Source organism: Arachis stenosperma, chromosome 2 (genome assembly GCF_014773155.1).
Source record: "Arachis stenosperma cultivar V10309 chromosome 2, arast.V10309.gnm1.PFL2, whole genome shotgun sequence".
Lineage (NCBI taxonomy): Eukaryota > Viridiplantae > Streptophyta > Magnoliopsida > Fabales > Fabaceae > Arachis > Arachis stenosperma.
In genome coordinates, this window is record NC_080378.1 from 92,698,402 (window position 1) to 92,720,450 (window position 22,049).

At 37.6% G+C, this 22,049-nt stretch overlaps 1 non-coding gene across 1 annotated transcript; it reads left to right on the plus strand.

Annotated features, from left to right (window-relative positions):
- The first annotated feature begins 6,902 nt into the window (after positions 1–6,902).
- LOC130964203 (small nucleolar RNA R71) lies at positions 6,903–7,010 on the plus strand. Its single transcript, XR_009080306.1, has one exon. It is a non-coding gene; the product is annotated as a small nucleolar RNA R71 (small nucleolar RNA).
- The last annotated feature ends 15,039 nt before the right edge of the window (positions 7,011–22,049 follow it).

A 22,049-nucleotide genomic window follows, 5' to 3' on the forward strand; every position in this document is an offset into this window, starting at 1 on the left:
TTAGTCCGGAGAATGTGAGGTTGGCATTTCATTTGCCTATGATGCAAGGTGATGAACACCCCTACACTAGAAGGGTCAACTTTGATCAAAGGTTGGACCAAGTCCTTAGGGACATTTGTGTGGAAGGCGCCCAATGGAGAGTTGACTCCAAAGGCAAGCCAGTCCAACTAAGAAGACTGGACCTCAAGCCTGTAGCTAGAGGATGGTTGGAGTTCATTCAAAGATCCATCATCCCCACAAGCAACCGATCTGAAGTTACTGTGGATCGGGCCATCATGGTTCATAGCATCATGATTGGTGAAGAAGTAGAGGTTCATGAAGTCATAGCCAATGAACTCTACAAAATAGCTGACAAACCTTCATACATGGCACGGCTAGCATTCCCTCACCTCATATGCCATCTATGTTATTCAGCCGGAGTTATCATAGATGGAGATGCCTCCATAGAAGAAGACAAGCCCATCACCAAGAAAAGGATGGAGCAAACAAGGGAAGTTCCTCACGGCCCTCAAGGAGAACAAGAGGAGGTTCACCATCAACAAATGCCTCATGGAATGCACTTTCCTCCCAACAACTATTGGGAGCAACTTAATACCTCCTTGGAAGATTTGAGCCATAATGTGGAACAACTAAGGGTGGAACACCATGAACACGCCCTCACTCTCCAAGAAATAAGAGAAGATCAAAGAGCAATGAGGGAGGAGCAACAAAGGCAAGGAAGGGACATAGAAGAGTTGAAGAACATCATTGGTCCTTCAAGAAGAAGACGCCACTAGAGGTGGATTCATTCCTTGTTCTTTATTTCTTTCTGTTTTCGGTTTTTAATTATTATGTTTATCTATGTTTTGTGTCTTTATTTCATGATCATTAGTATGTAACCATGCCTTAAAGCTATAAATAAATTCCATTAGTCCTTCACCTCTCTTAAAAGAAAAATGTTTTAATTCAAAAGAACAAGAAGTACATAATTTTCGAAATTATTATTGAATTTAGTTTAATTATTTTGATGTGGTGACAATGCTTTGTTTTCTGAATGAATGAATGAACAGTGCATATGTCTTTGGATCTTGTTGTTTATGAGTGTTAAAATTGTTGGTTCTTGAAAGAATGATGAACAAAGAGAGATGTTATTGATGATCTGAAAAATTCATGGAATTGATTCTTGAAGCAAGAAAAAGCAGTGAAAAAAAAAAAAAAAAGAGAAGAGATCTAAAAAGAGTATGTAGAAAAAGAAGGAGCAATAGAAAAAGCCAATAGCCCTTAAAACCAAAAGGCAAGGGTAAAAAGGATCCAAGGCTTTGAGCATCAATGGATAGGAGGGCCCAAGGAAATTAAATCCAGGCCTAAGCGGCTAAACCAAGCTGTCCCTAACCATGTGCTTGTGTCATGAAGGTCCAAGTGAAAAGCTTGAGACTGAGTGGTTAAAGTCGTGATCCAAGGCAAAAGAGTGTGCTTAAGAGCTCTGGACACCACTAACTGGGGACTCTAGCAAAGCTGAGTCACAATCTGAAAAGGTTCACCCAGTTATGTGTCTGTGGCATTTGTGTATCCGGTGGTAATACTGGAAGACAAAGTGCTTAGGGCCACGGCCAAGACTCAAAAGTAGCTGTGTTCAAGAATCAACATGCTTAACTAGGAAAGTCAATAACACTATCCGAAATTCTAAGTTCCTAGAGAAGCCAATCATTCATAAACTTCAAAGGAAAAAGTGAGATGCCAAAACTGTTCAGAAGCAAAAAGCTACAAGTCCCGCTCATGCAATTAAATTAATATTCATTGATATTTTGGACTTTATAGTATATTCTCTTCTTTTTATCCTATTTGATTTTCAGTTGCTTGGGGACAAGCAACAATTTAAGTTTGGTGTTGTGATGAGCGGATAATTTATACGCTTTTTGGCATTGTTTTTATATAGTTTTTAGTAAGTTTGAGCTACTTTTAGGGATGTTTTCCTTAGTTTTTATGTTAAATTCACATTTCTGGACTTTACTATGAGTTTGTGTGTTTTTCTGTGATTTCAGGTAAATTCTGACTGAAATTGAGGGATTTGAGCAAAACTCTGAAAAAGGCTGACAAAAGGACTGCTGATGCTGTTGGATTCTGACCTCCCTGCACTCGAAATGGATTTTCTGGAGCTACAGAACTCTAAATGGCGCGCTCTCAACGGCGTTGGAAAGTAGACATCCAGGGCTTTCCAGCAATATATAATAGTCCATACTTTATTCGAAGAATGACGACGCAACTTGGCGTTGAACGCCAAGTACACACTCCTTTCTGGAGTTAAACGCCAGAAAAACGTCATAATCCGGAGTTGAACGCCCAAAGCACATCATAACTCGAAATTCAACTCCAAGAGAAGCCTCAGCTCGTGGATAGATCAAGCTCAGCCCAAGCATACACCAAGTGGGCCCCGGAAGTGGATTTATGCATCAATTACTTACTCATGTAAACCCTAGGAGCTAGTTTATTATAAATAGGATGATTTACTAATGTATCAATCATCTTTTGATCTCAGTTTTGTTTATTCTTCATCTTAGGAGATCATTGATCACGTTTAGGGGCTGGCCATTCGGCCATGCCTGAACCTTTTGCTTATGTATTTTCAACGGTGGAGTTTCTGCACACCATAGATAAGGGTGTGGAGCTCTGCTGTACCTCAAAGATTAATGAAGTTCTATTTTCTTTTATTCAATTCCTCTCTTATTCTTATTCCAAGATATTCATTCGTACTCAAGAACATGATGAATGTGATGAGCTAATAACTCTCATCATCATTCTCACTTATGAGCGTGCGTGACTGACAACCACTTCCGTTCTACATGCAACAAAGCTTGAATGTGTATCTCTTAGATTCCCCAACAGAATCTTCGTGGTATAAGCTAGATAGATGGCGGCATTCATCTGGATCCGGAAAGTCCAACCTTGTCTGTGGTGTTCCGAGTAGGATCCTGGGAATCCGGAAAGTCTCACCTTGTCTGTGGTATTCCGAGTAGGATTCCGTTCGTGAATGACTGTGACGTGCTTCAAACTTTAACCTGCTGGGCGTTAGTGACAAACGCAAAAGAGGGATTCTATTCCAGTAGGAGCGGGAACCAACCGGTGATTGGCCGTACTGTGACAGAGTGCGTGCATTAGCTTTCACTGCGAGGATGGGATGTAGCTATCAACCATGGGTGATGCCTCCAGACTGGTTAGCTGTGCGAGTGACAGCCGCACAGGTTATTTCCCGAGAGGAATGAAAGTAGCCACAGCTGATAGTGAACCCCTATACAAAGCTTGCCATGGAAAGGAGTAAGAAGGATTGAGTAGAAGCAATGGGAAGGCAGGCGTCCGAGAGCTCTACAGCATCTCCATTCCGCTTATCTGAAATTCCCACCAATGAATCCGCATAAGTATCTCTATCCCTTTTATTATTCCTTTTTATTAGAACAATCCAATTATCACTATTACAAATGTTCAATCAGCCTAACTGAGATTTGCAAGGTGACCATAGCTTGCTTCATACCAACAATCTCTGTGGATTCGACCCTTACTCACGTAAGGTATTACTTGGACGACCCAGTACACTTGCTGGTTAGTTGAACGGAGTTGTGAAAATAAACAGTGCCCTAAGAGTAAAATCATACAAGACCAAAAAGTCAAATCAAATAACAAGTGATCACAATTTCGTCCACCAAACCTCATGAACTTCTACTTCTTCTCCAATCATGATACTATGGATCATGATAGCCCGGTCTAGAGTAACTTCAGACCGGTTGCTAGTGGAAATGATTGAGCGTTGGATAAACTCCAACCATCCCCTAGCTACGGGCTTGAGGTCATGCCTTCTCAATTGAACCGGATTCCCTCTTGAATCTCTCTTCCATTGGGCGCCCTCTTCACAAATGACTGTGAGGACTTGGTCCAACCTTTGATCAAAGTTGACCCTTCTAGTGTAAGGGTGTTCATCTCCTTGCATCATGGGCAAGTTGAATGCCAACCTTACATTTTCTGAACTAAAATCTAAGTATTTCCCCCGAACCATTGTAAGCCAATTCTTTGGGTCCGGGTTCACACTTTGATCATGGTTCCTGGTGATCCATGCATTGGCATAGAAATCTTGAACCATTAAGATTCCGACTTGTTGAATGGGGTTGGTAAGAACTTCCCAACCTCTTCTTTGAATCTCATGTCGGATCTCCGGATATTCACTCATTTTGAGTTTGAAAGGGACCTCGGGGATCACCTTCTTCAAGGCCACAACTTCATAGAAGTGGTCTTGATGCACCCTTGAGATGAATCTCTCCATCTCCCATGACTCGGAGGTGGAAGCTTTTGCCTTCCCTTTCCTCTTTCTAGAGGTTTCTCCGGCCTTGGATGCCATAAATGGTTATGAAAAAATAAAAAGCAATGCTTTTACCACACCAAACTTAAAAGGTTTGCTCGTCCTCGAGCAAAAGAAGAAAGAAGAGAGTAGAAGAAGAAGAAATAGAGGAGATGGAGGTGGCTTTGTGGTTCGGCCAAATTTTGAGAAGTAGTGTTTAGGGTGTGTGAAAATGAGGGAGTGAAGATGGGTTTATATAGGGGTGGAGAGAGGGGTAGGGTTCGGTTATGGGAGGGTGGGTTTAGGAGGGAAAGTGGTTTGAATTTGAATGGTGAGGTATGTGAGGTTTTATAAAGGATGAATGTGAGTGGTGAAGAGTTTTTGGGGAAGAGGTGTTGAGGTGATTGGTGAATGGGTGAAGAAGAGAGAGAGTGGTGGGGTAGGTGGGGATCCTGTGGGGTCTACAGATCCTGAGGTGTCAAGGAAAAGTCATCCCTGCACCAAGTGGCGAGCAAAATTGTCCTCTGTGCCAATTCTGGCGTTAAACGCCGGGCTGGTGCCCATTTCTAGCGTTTAACACCAACTTCTTGCCCTTTCTTGGCGTTTAACGCCAGTCTGCTGCCCCCTTTCTGGTGTTAAACGCCCAGAATGGTGCCAGACTGGGCGTTAAACGCCCATTTGCTGTCCTTACTGGCGTTTAAACGCCAACAGGTTCTTCCTCCAAGGTGTGCTATTTTTCTTTCTGTTTTTGCTTTTTCAACTGATTTTGTGACTTCTCATGATCATCAACCTACAGAAAACATAAAATAACAAAGGAAAATAGATTAAACATAACATTAGATTGCCTCCCAACAAGCGCTTCTTTAATGTCAGTAGCTTGACAGTGGGCTCTCATGGAGCCTTACAGATACTCAGAGCAATGTTAGAACCTCCCAACACCAAACTTAGAGTTTGAATGTGGGGGTTCAACACCAAATTTAGAAGTTGGTTGTGGCCTCCCAACACCAAACTTAGAGTTTGACTGTGGGGGCTCTGTTTGACTCTGTTTTGAGAGAAGCTCTTCGTGCTTCCTCTCCATGGTGACAGAGGGATATCCTTGAGCCTTAAACACAAAGTATTCTTCATTCACTTGAATGATCAATTCTCCTCTGTCTACATTAATCACAGCCTTTGCTGTGGCTAGGAAGGGTCTGCCAAGGATGATGGATTCATCCATGCACTTCCCAGTCTCTAGGACTATGAAATCAGCAGGGATGTAATGGTTTTTAACTTTCACCAAAACATCCTCTACAAGTCCATAAGCTTGTTTTCTTGAGTTATCTGCCATCTCTAGTGAGATTCTTGCAGCTTGTACCTCAAAGATCCCTAGCTTCTCCATTACAGAGAGAGGCATGTGGTTTACACTTGACCCTAAGTCACACAGAGCCTTCTTAAAGGTCATGGTGCCTATGGTACAAGGTATTGAAAACTTCCCAGGATCTTGTCTCTTTTGAGGTAATCTCTGCCTAGACAAGTCATCCAGTTCTTTGGTGAGCAAAGGAGGTTCATTCTCCCAAGTCTCATTACCAAATAACTTGTCATTTAACTTCATGATTGCTCCAAGGTATTTAGCAACTTGCTCTTCAGTGACATACTCATCCTCTTTAGAGGAAGAATACTCATCAGAGCTCATGAATGGCAGAAGTAAATCCAATGGAATCTCTTTGGTCTCAGTGTGAGCCTCAGATTCCCATGGTTCCTCATTAGGAAACTCATTGGAGGCCAGTGGACGTCCATTGAGGTCTTCCTCAGTGGCGTTCACTGCCTCTTCATCCTCTCCAAGTTCGGCCATGTGGATCATGTTAATGGCCTTGCATTCTCTTTTTGGATTCTCTTCTGTATTGCTTGGAAGAGTACTAGGAGGGAGTTCAGTAATTTTTTTGCTCAGCTATCCCACTTGTGCCTCCAAATTCCTAATGGAGGACCTTGTTTCAATCATGAAACTTTGAGTGGTTTTGATTAGATCAGAGACCATGGTTGCTAAGTCAGAGTGGCTCTGCTTAGAATTCTCTGTCTGTTGCTGAGAAGATGATGGAAAAGGCTTGCCATTGCTAAACCTGTTTCTTCCACCATTATTGTTGTTGAAACCTTGTTGAGGTCTCTGTTGATCCTTCCATGAGAGATTTGGATGATTTCTCCATGAAGAATTATAGGTGTTTCCATAGGGTTCTCCCATGTAATTCACCTCTTCTATTGAAGGGTTCTCAGGATCATAAGCTTCTTCTTCAGATGAAGCATCCTTAGTACTGCCTGGTGCAGCTTGCATTCCAGACAGACTTTGAGAAATCAAATTGACTTGCTGAGTCAATATTTTGTTCTGAGCCAGTATGGCATTCAGAGTATCAATCTCAAGAACTCCTTTCTTCTGATTTGTCCCATTGTTCACAGGATTCCTTTCAGAAGTGTACATGAATTGGTTATTTGCAACCATTTCAATGAGTTCTTGAGCTTCTGTAGGCGTCTTCTTCAGATGAAGAGATCCTCCAGCAAAGCTATCCAAAGACATCTTGGACAGTTCAGACAGACCATCATAGAAAATACCTATGATGCTCCATTCAGAAAGCATATCAGAGGGACACTTTCTGATTAATTGTTTGTATCTTTCCCAAGCTTCATAGAGGGATTCTCCTTCCTTCTGTCTGAAGGTTTGGACTTCCACTCTAAGCTTACTCAATTTTTGAGGTGGAAAGAACTTTGCCAAGAAGGCATTGACTAGCTTTTCCCAAGAGTTCAGGCTTTCTTTAGGTTGTGAGTCCAACCATATCCTAGCTCTGTCTCTTACAGCAAAAGAGAATAGCATAAGTCTGTAGACCTCAGGGTCAACCCCATTAGTCTTGACAGTGTCACAGATTTGCAAAAACTCAGCTAAAAACTGATGAGGATCTTCCAATGGAAGTCCATGGAACTTGCAATTCTGTTGCATTAGAGAAACTAATTGAGGCTTAAGCTCAAAGTTGTTTGCTCCAATGGCAGGGATAGAGATGCTTCTCCCATAGAAGTCGGGAGTAGATGCAGTAAAGTCACCCAGCACCTTCCTTGCATTGTTGGCATTGTTGTTGTTTTTGGCTGCCATGGGTTCTTCTTGTTTGAAGATTTCTGTTAGGTCCTCTACAGAGAGTTGTGCCATAGCTTCTCTTAGCTTTCACTTCAAGGTCCTTTCAGGTTCAGGGTCAGCCTCAACAAGAATGCTTTTGTCTTTGCTCCTGCTCATATGAAAGAGAAGAGAACAAGAAAATATGGAATCCTCTATGTCACAGTATAGAGATTCCTTGAGGTGTCAGAGGAAAAGAAAAATAGAAGGATGGGTAGAAGAATTCGAACTTATCAAAAAAGATGGAGTTCAAATTGTTCATTGAGGGATAGTGTTAGTCCATAAATAGAAGGATGTGAGAAGAGGGGAAGAAATTTTCGAAAATTAAGTAAAAGATTAAAAACATTTTGAAAAATACTAATTGATTTTCGAAAACTAAGAATGGAAAAGAAATCAAGTGATTTTTGAAAAAGATTTTGAAATTAGAAATCAAAAAGATATGATTGAAAACTATTTTGAAAAAGATATGATTAAGAAGATATGATTGAAAAGTTATGATTTTAAAAAGATGTGATTGAGAAGATATGATTTGAAAAACAATTTAAAAAGATTTGATTTTAAAAATTAATGACTTGGCTAACAAGAAAAGATACGATTCAAACATTAAACCTTTCTCAACAGAAAAGGCAACATACTTGAAATGTTGAATCAAATCATTAATTGATAGCAAGTATTTTTGAAAATGGAAAGAAATTGATTTTGAAAAAGATTTGATTGAAAAGATATGATTTGAAAAAGATTTGATTTTGAAAAATTTTGAAGACTTGAAAAAAAATTGAGTTAAAAACAGAATCTTCCCTCTTGTGCCATCCTGTCGTTAAACGCCCAGAATGGTATACATTCTGGCGTTTAACGCCCAAAACACTACCCTTTTGGGCGTTAAACGCCCAACCAGGCACCCTGGCTGGCGTTTAAACGCCAGTTTGCCTTCCTCACTGGGCGTTTTGAACGCCCAGCTTTTTCTGTATAATTCCTCTGCTGCATGTTCTGAATCTTCAATTCTCTGTATTATTGACTTGAAAAGACACAAATTAAAAATATTTTTGGATTTTTAATAATGAGGAATAATCAAAATGCAACTAAAATCAAATAACAATGCATGCAAGACACCAAACTTAGCAATTTGTATACCATTGACACTAACAAGATGAGAATGCATATGAGAAACAACAAAACACTCAAGACAAGAGAATTTAAAGATCAGAACAAGTAAATCATCAAGAACAACTTGAAGATCACTTAAGACATATGAATGAATGCAAGAAGAACAGAAACATGCAATTGACACCAAACTTAACATGAGACACTAGACTCAACAAGAAACATACAATAATTTTTTTATTTTTATAATTTTGTAATTTTTTGGATTTTTCGAAAATTAAGTGAAAAAAAGAAAACAAGGATATCAAAATTCTTAATGAGAATTCCAGGAATCATGCAATGTTAGTCTAAAGCTTTAGTCTAAAGGAATTAGACATGGCTAGCCAAGCTTCAGCAGGACATTGCATTCGAGAGCTAAATTGATGAGAATCAATCAGTTTTGGTGATGATAAGAACATCACCTTGAAACACTAGAATTCATTCTTAAGAACTCTGAAGATAAATACCTAATCTAAGCAACAAGATGAACCGTCAGTTGTCCAAACTCAACAATCCCCGGCAACGGCGCCAAAAACTTGGTGCACGAAATTGTGATCATCAATGGCGCCATCAACATGGTACGCTCAATTGCAATCTCAACTCTTTATCACAACTTCGCACAAATAACCAGCAAGTGCACTAGGTCGTCCAAGTAATAAACCTTACGCGAGTAAGGGTCGATCCCACGGAGATTGTTGGTATGAAGCAAGCTATGGTCACTTTGTAAATCTTAGTCAGGCAGATTCAAATGGTTATGGATGATATACGAATAAAGCATAAAATAAAGATAGAGATACTTATGTAATTCATTGGTGAGAATTTCAGAAAAGTATATGGAGATGCTTTGTCCCTTCCGTCTCTCTGCTTTCCTACTGTCTTCATCCAATCCTTCTTACTCCTTTCCATGGCAAGCTGTATGTTGGGCATCACCGTTGTCAGTGGCTACAATCCCGTCCTCTCAGTGAAAATGTTCAACGCACCCTGTCACGGCACGGCTAATCATCTGTCGGTTCTCAATCAGGTTGGAATAGAATCCATTGATTCTTTTGCGTCTGTCACTAACGCCCAGCCTTCAGGAGTTTGAAGCTTGTCACAGTCATTCAATCATTGAATCCTACTCAGAATACCACAGACAAGGTTTAGACCTTCCGGATCCTCTTGAATGCCGCCATCAATTCTAGCTTATACCACAAAGATTCCGATTAAGGGATCCAAGAGATATCCACTCAATCTAAGGTAGAACGGAGGTGGTTGTCAGGCACACGTTCATAGGTGAGAATGATGATGAGTGTCACAGATCATCACATTCATCAAGTTGAGGAACAAGTGATATCTTAGAACAAGAACAAGCTGAATTGAATAGAAGAACAATAGTAATTGCATTAATACTCGAGGTACAGCAGAGCTCCACACCTTAATCTATGGTGTGTAGAAACTCTACCGTTGAAAATACATAAGAACAAGGTCTAGACATGGCCGAATGGCCAGCCTCCCAAAGAGGGTTCAATCATAAAAACATGATCAAAAGATGAAAATACAATAACAAAAGGTCCGATTTGTAGAGAACTAGTAGCCTAGGGTTTACAAAGATGAGTAAATGACATAAAAATCTACTTCCGGGCCCACTTGGTGTGTTCTTGGGCTGAGCATTGAAGCATTTTCATGTAGAGACTTCTCTTGGAGTTAAACGCCAGCTTTTGTGCCAGTTTGGGCGTTTAACTCCCATTCTTGTGCCAGTTCCGGCGTTTAACGCCGGGCAGTTTTGAGCTGATTTAGAACGCTGGTTTGGGCTATCAAATCTTAGGCAAAGTATGGACTATTATACATTGCTGGAAATCCCAGGATGTCTACTTTCCAACGCCGTTGAGAGCGCGCCAATTGGACTTCTGTAGCTCCAGAAAATCCACTTCGAGTGCAGGGAGGTCAGAATCCAACAGCATCTGCAGTCCTTTTCAGCCTCTGAATCAGATTTTTGCTCAAGTCCCTCAATTTCAGCCAGAAAATACCTGAAATCACAGAAAAAAACACAAACTCCTAGTAAAGTCCAGAAAAGTGAATTTTAACTAAAAACTAATAAAAATATAATAAAAACTAACTAAAACATACTGAAAACATACTAAAAACAATGCCAAAAAGCGTATAAATTATCCGCTCATCATAACACAAGGAACCGCAACCCACCAACTACCTTGTAGCCCCTCCCTGCGATCACCCTCGAAGAAGTGTCAGACGTGTGTGGTGAGGAGAACCGGACTGAACAAAGTAGCGTTGAGGTGCTCTGTTTCTTCAACGTTTCGTTTTTCCTTCACTGAATGGTATAATAGGTGCGAAGAGGCAGACGTGTCTCTCTAAACCATTTGGGCTTACAACCTCAGCATCCACGTAGGTAACAGAGTTAGCGAAATGTTAACAATTTTGACGGTAGGACTACATTGACTACAATTACAAACGTTTGGGATACAAATAGGACGTTTAAAACGTTAGGGATAGGTTTGAGACTTACCCCAAATGTTGGGGACATAAATGATACTTTACTCACAGTTTTATTACTAATGGGTGGCTTTATTAATCAATTTACATTTTCGAAACGGTTTGATTACTAATGGATGGCTTTGAGATATCTCTTCGACTTCCAATGCAACAAGTTTAATTACTAATGGGTGGTTTTGACATATCCCTTCGACTTCCAATGCAACCAGCACGACGTTTGGGTCTATCCTCATTAAAAAGTTGAACATGACTCCCTCCCAACATCACTTGATAGTGTTTACAATTTACACCTTCTTCTAATTTATTCTCGCCGCCTATCCCTCGAGCAATTGCAGCAACTAGTCACTACATTTAGTAAACAAATATGGAGCTAGAATTCCGGTAAGCATCTAAGTGTTATCTACTTTGATCCAGTATTTTTCCACACACCTTACCCTCTGTCTTTCATGGTTTGTTCTTTTTAAGATTAGTGAACTTCATGTTTTGCTTCTGTTTGGCTAGTTACGTTAATGCATTTAGGAACGTACGGAGATTCTCTGACCAGACTTTTGTGTTAAACCTATTCGCAACAAATGTAAGTTTATGCCCTACGCCACATATGTTTCTTCTTTTTTTTCTGAAACCAATGTTTCAACATGCATCTAACATGTTAGTTTGTTTTTCTTACAATAGAAAGATATCCAGTTTTCACCGCACATTGTAAGGCACTTCTCTTTCTTCACAACCACTGATTTTTACTTCATAGACCGTCAAGACAACTGCCTCCATATCTACCCAAAGAGAGAGGGTGATAAATACTGGATTAAAGGATCAAACATAGGGAGGATAAGATCTCTCTATCGACCATCTCCGCTGCTTATTGTGGAACTAAGTTACATTGGTTGGGGTATCTTCTACATGCTTGCATGGGACAATACTCATAAAGAGGAAAATCCCAGAGCGGTTGACCAGATATATGTATCCAACAGTGGCTGGCAGACCAATGCAATGCACACTTCAACAAGGAAGCACAGCTGAGTGCATTCGAGACCGATTAGTTATTACGTTTGCAGCGTCGAAAGCAAGAAGGTTCACCACTGCGTTCTCAGGAGTCAAGGTAACAATAATTCATGTACTTAGCGAGTTAAATTAACAGTTTTTTCTATTCATTCATGTAGAATAATTTTTTCAAAATTATCACAAGATCAACCTCCATTAACAGGGGGGAGGGATAGTGGCAAGACCTAGTAGGAGGTACCGAAGAACTTCCTCGTTGGACTCTTCCGAGTCATCTGTGAACCAGTGAAGACCATCATCATAGGGCAGAACAACATTAAGTTATTTGTGTTTGGTATTAATATATGGTGCACTTATGTTTTGTAAGAATGTTTCGGTGGCCATTTGTGAACAATTATATGTACATATTTAGTTTTGTGAACATATTGGATTAGTATTGTGTCTTTTAACTTTGATTATGTTAATGTAAATTATCGTGTTGGAAATTGTGGCTTTGTTAATGTATATATGGGTCATATATAATCTGCATTCTAGTGGTTTTGGTTTGATTAACAAAATGTTTTTCATGTGCAAGAATTGATTATGGTATTTTGTGTGGCTACATGGATGAGGGTGTTGCAGTCGTAACATCCTAATTAGGGAATTCCATATTTTTTTATACATTAAATAAAATCTGCAAAAATGAGTAGTGACATGGTGTTCCTTAGGATGACGGGTTCTAATCGTGTGATAACTGATTAGGGGAAAAACATAGGAACTCAAGTTGATAAACATAAACGATTAATGACTCACTTAGCAAGATAAAGTAAATACACATGCAGGACCCATGGATTAGGTTAGCATGCATTTCCATTGTAGAAGGCAAAATTGGAGGCAGCTTTTAATTTCAAATTAAATAAAGAAAAAATATGAGAAAATTTAAACAAGAATGTTGGAACTCCCACATAATTTATATTTGCTAGCATAGGCAAGAAAAACTTTGGTAGACGAGACAATTATAATTTTTATGGTAAAATGTAATTAATAACACTGGTAATACAATATTCTGCCATATCAATTTTGATTGGATGCAACATCTCACACAATTAATTAGTTAGAAAAATTTAAGTTCAATCCTTATAAGCCAACCAGAGACTTCAAGCAAATTTCCTACATCAAACATTAACCTACCGAAAGCCAAGACTACCAAACGTGCCTCGAGAAAAAATGAGTGAATTCCAACTAATTTATGTTTTGTTACCGGTTATTCCTGATGAATTGCTGCAAGAAATCTTCTTGCGAAGCAGTGCCAAAGTTGTAGGGAGATGTATGTGCTTGAATAAATTCTGGCTCAGATGCCTACGCCAACCAGAGACATACATACAATACATGCGAAGGCAGAATGTGTTAGATCAACATGTCTTGTTTCATGTTGGATACTCACTACTGTTAATGGGTTCAAATTCAATATTTATAGTGAATGCTGCTTTGGGAGAACAAGTGCATGTTCAGTAACCTTTCAGAGTTGGCATCCATGGATGGCTTCGTATTATGGGAGTATCAAACGGGAACATATGTTTCAAGTTCTCCCATGACCAAGACGACACAAGACTTCTGGTATGGAATCCAACAACACAACGCTCTAGAGAAATTTCTGAACCCCACAGGGACCATGGTAGATCATATTTTCCAGTATATGGTTTCGGATATGTCCCAAACACAGATGCATACAACATCATACATATGTTCAAAAGGGACATAGCTAATGCCTACGTTTTTTTCTCTAGATATTGTTCAAGGTGTTCTACATGGTTTCACTATGTTAATTGTCTCTCTGGTGTCAAAAAATTGACCCTAACTCTGTTTTTCATAATGGTCATGTTTGTTGGATTACTGGTACAAGAGATTGTTATGCTATACCCAAGTCTATTTTATTTTACAGTGTCGAAGATGAAACTTTTAGCGAGGTGTCTATTCCAGTAGGTGCAATATATACCGTTCACAATTTACTAACCCACAACGACAAACTCGCACTCCTCGCTCATACACACAATGAATTTGGTTATGTCGCATCAATTTGGCACTTGAATGAGGACGCCGGTGGAAACAAAATATTAGAGCAATACTACAAGTTTGGGAGTCGAAGCATCAGAGAAAATTCAATACTATTCGTGAATGATAACCTAATTCTGTTGGTGAACAATTCAAAGAAAAGAGAGTTACTCGTCCAGAGAGCTTGTGTTGACAGAATATGACATTAAACATGGTACTAGAAATCTATTGGTGAGGAGAGTAAGGCGAGACCCAGGAATGCCACACCCAATAACAGTTAGGTCTACACTCAAGTATTTTGAAGGGATGTTTCCGGTTTAGAAATAATTCACATTTAAATCCACTCTGACTAAATGTATTGCGAAACTTTGTTGAACGTCTATGTTTAGTATTCCGGTTGCTGTTCTTTATGGTTTTTTTTTTTGTAATGAAATCTCCTGTTAATTGTTATAATATTGGTTACTTCTAAGTTTGTTTGATTTCAGTTTAACTTGTGTATGTTTTATATTGGTTTGAAAGGTCCAAAATTAAGAGAAATGGTTACATAACAACTTCATTCTATTTAATTCGATGTGTCATGTAGTTTTCCTCATATATAGGAGATTTATAATGGTATTATTCTATTTCTAACCATCCTAGTATATAGATTATGTGACAAATATCAGCTAACCAACTAATATTTTATGCGAATATTCAACCAAAAAATGCTATTCAAACAAAGATTGAGCAGGATAAGTGAAGGCAATTAGTAGACAGACACATGAATGGAATAAATAGTTACCTAGAGAAACTTGGTTTGGCTTAAAATTCCAAAAAAAGTTGGGCTTAACCGGTTTCAAGCCACTTGCTGCATTAATCTTCAGCTGAATTTTCTACTAATGTATTGTTTTTGTAGCTGGCCCAATTTGATAGCTAGCCCACTTTACTTTTAGAGAGACTTGAACTACCAAAAAATAAATATTTTTCCATGTTAGTTCACCGAGCCCAATACTAAGTATGTCAGAAAGACTAAATATTCACTTAATTAAAGTAACTAACACTAGGAAAAAAAATATCGATCACCTTTGATCATCTACTATGTTACACCTTAATTCCTAACAAGAACTCAATGGGGATGATCATGAATCCACACATGCATACAAAATTCGACCTATTTTTTCCTATGTAACACGATTCCACCAAAAAAGACGACATCTAAACGGGCATTTAAGAAACTACTTGAAATAAGTTAGAAGACAAACTTACATGATGGCCACAGGTTTCAAGACCACAATTGTAGACACCACTACTGTCTTGGACGATGGCCCAACCTAACCCATTACATGGTAAGACCTGCAATAAGCTATACACTCATTGAATATTACTATATAAGAAGAAAAACAAATCGTGTCAATTATCTATTGTGGTGGCTGCATGATTTGTCATGGGAGTAACCAAATCATCAATCTATATTGTCATGCCCTTCTCCTTCCTACTCTTACAGAATTGCCAAACATTGAGTTATAACATGACTGCAATGTTAAGCATTCATGTCACTATAAAAAGGTTGTTATTTTTTGGTATTCAGACGACTTACTACAATATATTGGCCTTCATATGCTATTAAAATTAGTAGGGAACTTTGATAACTAACTCAAAAAAATATATACCATAAACCATATACGTATCTATAGGTAAAACAAGAACACGTCACTAGAAACATAATCAAATTCCAACCATGTTGCCCATATCAAAGAAACGACATCGACAACTTTTCCTTTAAAAGCTTCAAGCAATTGTATGTCTACATTCTGGTAGAAAAATTCACAAAGAAGGAAATTATTCTTAAGTTTCTGAACCTAATAGAGGTGCTTCAGGTTCTGGTTTTGATTTAATCATTAGACTTTATTGATGAAGTCTCCTTCTCTCTTGCAGCTGCTTCTCTAGTCTTCTTCCTTAACTCTGCTTCTTTACTTTTCTTGTTCAGCAACTTCTCTAGGTTTACTATTCTTTCCTCTACATGGGCTATCAAGTTATCCATTCCCAAATGTTCTTCAACATGATTCTGCTTCCCGTCACCCGATTTTCTTGTAGCCTCCCCCGCTCTGACCCTTACAATGTGGTCATCAACCCAGAGAAAGAATTTGCAATGTGCTTCTGTCACCTAAATTGAATAGAACACAATGAATGTATGGTGGCACAAAACACTCCAATTCAATCTAATCCACATATGTCACTGTAATTAATCCCTAAAGTCTAAATCTAAAAAATCCTTTCAAATTTTTAAGCCATTTTTTTATATCAGACCAGATTCCATGTCGATTCATGTCACAACCAACATTTTTAATCTAGGTAGATCTATTTTCAATAAATCAACTTTTTTCCAGTTCTCAATCATTCTTCAAAATTAACTAGCACCAATGTCAAATCATATACAAAATCAACCCAATTTAATAGCAAATCGCTTACAAAATCAAATCATTTTCATAACCAATAGGCATGCCATTTCCAACAATTCAAAATCACATCCACAACAACTTGAGCAAGGAAAAATAACCAAAATCTATATTCTAAACCTTCATTCCAAAAATTCAAAATTTACCCAATTTTAGCATAAACTTAGTAATCATACATGAAGAATTACGTGCTTACCTTTAACAATGGACATCCAAAAAATAGCCTATTCGGGTTGGTGTCTGTCTTCGACATGTAATAGATGGCATATTTTTCGCAGAAGCATTTTGGGGCCACACCATCTTTTACATCCCCAGGTTGCAGCAAATTTGAGGTTGCATATCCAACTATCAGTTCGTGTTGTCCGCTGGCTCCTCCTCTGCCTTGTCTTGTGTTTGAGGAGCATGCATCACTGGCCATCAATCTGATTAATATTTAACACCACCATGAATAACTATGATCAACTATTACATTCAAAATTGAAACAATCTGCTTCGATCAACGATGATTAAAGAAAGTGAGTAACAGAATAAATCATGCAAAATTGGTTGTGAAAATCGACAAAAAAAAAACAAATAAAAACAAACGAATGAGCTAGAAGAAGAAGCAATATGCCTTACAAGGGTTTTTCGAGAGGGTTTTGCACGTGGATCGCCAGAACCTTGCCAGCAAGGGGATTAGTTACGTTCTTCGACAGTGAGTCACAGAAAGGACAACCGCGTAACCCTAGACGAAGAAGCAGTAGGCAGGATCTTCGACGAGATTCGAAAAATTCTGGCCTTGCCAATGAGTCACCAAAGAAATCGGAGGAATGAGGTAGAAGAAGAAGCTGTGGACTCTACCGGTGAGTCACAGAAAAGGACAACCGTGTAACCCTAGACGAAGAAGCAGTAGGCAGGGTCTTCGACGGGGTTCGGAAAAATCTGGCCCTGCCAATGAGTGACCAGAAAAATCAGAGAAGTGACGTAAAAGAAGAAGCTGTGGACTCTGCCGGTGACTCACAGAACCACGTAACCCTAGACGAAGAAGCAGTAGGCAGGATCTTCGACGGGGTTCAAAAAAATCTGGCCCTGCCAATGAGTCACCGGAGAAATCAGAGGAATGAGGTAGAAGAAGAAGATGTGGACATTCGAATGGTACTTGTGAAAGGTTTTTATTTGAATGGTATTTGGGGAGGGATTTGTAAAATCAACTATTTGCACATTGCACCCATTCATATTACAGTACATTTACGTTATATGGTATAATGTAAATAATATAGAATACAATGTAGTGTGAAAATATTTAATGAATCAATTAATGAAAGGTTGAAACTTTTTTTTATCAATGGTTTGTGATGATGACACATAAGTAAGGGTAAATTACCCACAAAATTGGCATGGGTTTGGAAGAAAACACCTAATATTAATGGACATAGTAAAAAACTTAACTCAAAAGAATAAAAGTAGACTGTATGTTAAAGTAAAAAGTACAGAAATGATAGTATAATAGAATGTCAAGGAACAAAAACAGCGAGAATTGAACAGTTATTAATTGAAGTTTAAAAATTGACGAGAATATTCTAAGAGTAACTCTCGGTTGATATTAGGCTAGTCTATAAATAGAGTTTTAAACAAATATTAATTCAATTTTTATTGAGAAAAATATTTAAAAATTCAAAAATACTCTCAACCTCCTTAGCATCGAAGAGTAAAAGTAAAAATCTTAAATAATTTTTGTGAAGTTTAAATTTAAATTTGTACTCTATTTTTTATTTTTAATTAAAATTCTTTAATTTTATTTGTTTTTTTGTATCTTCTTCTTCCTTTTTCTTTTAATTTTTATATTTTATTTTGTCTTCAGTACTTTGCATACTTTTTTATCTTTAAATTGTACTTTTGAAACTAAAATTGAAACATTTAGACATCTACAAAAAGAGTCGTTTCTCCTTTTTGAATTAAGTTTGTGAAATAAAATTCGAAAATTATTAAATTATCTGTTGTTGTCCTGTAGGACAGTGTCAATATATTGTAGTTTTATTAAAAAAAAAACAAAATGCTCTAAACCGCATGCAATTACGTAGTGATAAAATTGTGTTTTTAGATATTAAAAAATTAACGTCAATTAACATGTCAAGTTTATCTATAACTTCTTCTACTTTCAGTAATGACAAAATTAAAGAAAGGAGATTGAAAATATTTCATACCTTATACCATAGAAACTACCTTAATTATTGTTGGTGAGATATGATGGCATTGGCCACGCTCATCATAGGTTAAGTGCATCTCATATAAATACTATAGAGAAGCCGCTAATTAATAGGGGTGTTCATGGTTTGGTTAATCCAAAAAACAAACCAGTTTTTTGGTTAACCAAAAATATAGTATTGGTTAATTAACCAAATTGGTTTTACATGATGAAACCGGTTATTAACCGGTTAGTGAAATTCAAAACCGGTTATTAAAACAAAAACCGGTTTTTAAAAAATAACCGGTTTTTATATAAAAAAACTGGTTTTTACATTAAAAACCGGTTTTTACACTAAAAACCGGTTTTTATATTAAAAAATTAGTTTTTATACCATAAAATTGGTTTTTACATGTAAAAATAAATTTTTACACAAAAATTAATATTTTTACATAAAAAAACCCAAACTTTTCGAACCTTTTTTTAATTGAATTTTTTTAATCTAATTTTTTTTTCTTTCTAAATGATACGAGTAACATTTGTAAATAATGAAATCCCTTCCATTGCTTTTGTTCCTTTTTCTTTTTTATCTCTTTTCAGCATTTTCTATAAATAATTTTTTCTAATATAAATAATTTTCTTTCTAAATGATACGAGTAACTTTTTCTTATCGCCTTTTCTCTCCCCCTCCTCTTCTCTCTTCCTTCTCTCTTTCTCTTTCTCCCCTTCCATTCTTTCTCCCCCTCCCCTCTCTTTCTCTTCCTCTCTCTATCTCTCCCCTCTCTTTTATTTCTCTCTACCCCTTCCTTTCTCTCTCCACTTCTCTTCCTTCTCTCTCTCTCTCTCTCCCATTTTTCTCTCTCATCTTCTTTTTCTTTTCTCTCTCTCCCCTTTCTCTTTATCTATCTCTCTCTCCCTTTCCCATCTTTCTCCCCCTCCCCTTTCTTTCTCTCTATCCTTCTCTCCCTCTCTCTCCCCATGCTCTCTCTCTCTCCCCTCCTCTCCCTCTCATTCTCTCTCTTCTCTCTCTTTTCTTTTTTTCCTTCTCTTTTTCTATCCTCTCTCTCTCCTTCTCTCTCCCCATCTTCGTCTCTCTCCTATCCCTTCCCTCTTTTTCTCTCTTTCTCCTCTTATCTCTCTCCTCTCTCTCTTCTCTCTCGCTTTAGAGAGAAGAGGAGAAAAGAGATAGAAGAGAGAAGAAGAGAAAAGTAGGAGAGGAAGAGGAGGAGAGAAAGAAAATGGGATAGAGATAAGAAGAAAAAGAAAGAGAGAGGAGTGAGGAGAGAAGAGAGAGAAAGAAAGAGGGATAGAGAAAGAGAGGGGAAGGAAATGAGAGAGAGAGAGAGAGGAGGAAGAGAGAGAGAAGGGAAAAAATAGGAAAAGAGAGATAGATAGGAGGGAAGAGAGAGAGAGAGAGAGAGAGAGAGAGAGAGAGAGAGAGAGAGAAGGAGAGGAGAGGAGAGGAGAGAGATAAGAGGGGAGAGAGAGAGAGGATGAGAGATAGAAAAAGAGGAAAGATGATTAAAGAGAGGAAAGAGAGGAGAGAGAGGAAGAGAGAGAAGGGATGGGGAGAAAGAGAGAGGCAGTGAAAGAGCGGAGAGAAGGAGAGAGAGACAGAGAGAGGTAGAGAGAGGGAGAGAAGGAGAGAGAGAAAGAGAGAGGGAGAGAAAGATAGAGAGACGAGGGAGAGAGAAAGAAAGCTGAGGTGGAGAGAGATAGAGAGAGAGAGAGAAAAAGAAAGAGGGGAGAGAGAGAAAGAGAGGAAGAAAGGGAAGTAGAGAGACAAGGGAGAGAGGGGAGGAGAGAAAGAGGGAAAAAGAAAGAGAGAGAGAGAGAGAGAGAGAGAGAGGAAGAGGAGATAAAAAGAAAAATGAGTGAGAGAGAGAGAGGGGAGGGAGAGAGAGAGAGAGAGAGAAGGGGGGAAGAAAGGGGGAGAGAGAGGGAGAGGGGAGAGAAATAGGGGAAAAAGAAGAGAGATAAGGAAAGAGAGAATAGAGAGAGAGAGAGGAGAGGGAGAGAGAAAAGGAGAGGACAAAGAAGAGGAAGAGAAAGAGGAAAATGAGAGAGAGATGAAGGTGAGAAGGGAAAAAGAGAGATAGGAGAGAGAGAGAGAAAGAGAGGAAGGGGGAGAGAGAGAGAGAGAGAAAGAGTATGTAATTTGGTTTTGAAATTAGGTTTTGATTTTAATTTGGTTTTGGTTTTGGTTAACCTGTTAAAAACCGATTTTTTTAAATTTGGTTTTGGTTAACCAATTTTAAAAAATATGGATATAATTTTTAAAATGGTTTTATTAAACTGGTTAACCAAAATGTGATTATAATTTTTTAACCGGTTAACCACATTTTGGTTTTTTTATGCACACCCCTACTAATTAATGGTTTGCCACCAAAGCTCGTCCCCTCTATAGCGATATAAGATTTGATTAATCTTCTTTGCTCACAAATTCAAAATCATGTCAATTAAAATTCATGTATCAGTGCTACCATTAAAATTTTTTAACTTTAGGCTCATAAATTTCATTTGGTATATACCTACTCCTTTAAATATGAATACAATAAGGGATAATTATTCTTCCATTTACCCAAAGTACAAATCTAATTTTTTTTAATATGTTAAAAATATTGTTCTTGAAAAACTCTATGATTACTGTTGATACATTGAAAAAGTTTCGTCAGCAAATAAATAAAACTCATAATTTGACTAACATATTAACTCATTATATGACAAGAATACTTAATCCTTTTATTGAGTTAACAAATGTTAAGTATGAGAAATTAATCTATAAAATAAACTAAATTGCTAAAATAATTACTGTGAAAGAAAATTAAAATAAATTTATTAAAATACAAAAGAAAAATACATAACTAAATCCTCCTGAACATGATATGCATTAAGTAGACAAGATCAAAATGAAAATAACATGACAATAGATAACACTGAACTACAATAAAATGTTAATCAAGTTGTTGATGAATAAAATGACACTAGGGATAAAATGTTAATCAAGTGGTTGAACAAATTACCAAAAAATCGAAATTTAACATTGAATTTATAAATCGATCTCATTTTGTATCATCTTTTCTTAAATTTATTTAACAATCTAAATTTTTCGAGAAATAAAAGTTTCCTATGTCATTAATTATATTTGTTTGGAGAAAATAAAGATAGAGCACATTGCTTACTATAGTATTGAAATTAATAAAAGGGTGTCAAATGAATATTTAAAGATGAAATTATTCTATTCCTCGTTAACAAAAAGTGTCTTTACATCATTTTCTAATCTAAAGCAAAACTCAATTCACTCTTGAATGCAGTTAGAAAAAAAATTTCATGAATAATTTTTTCATGGTAAATTAAGAG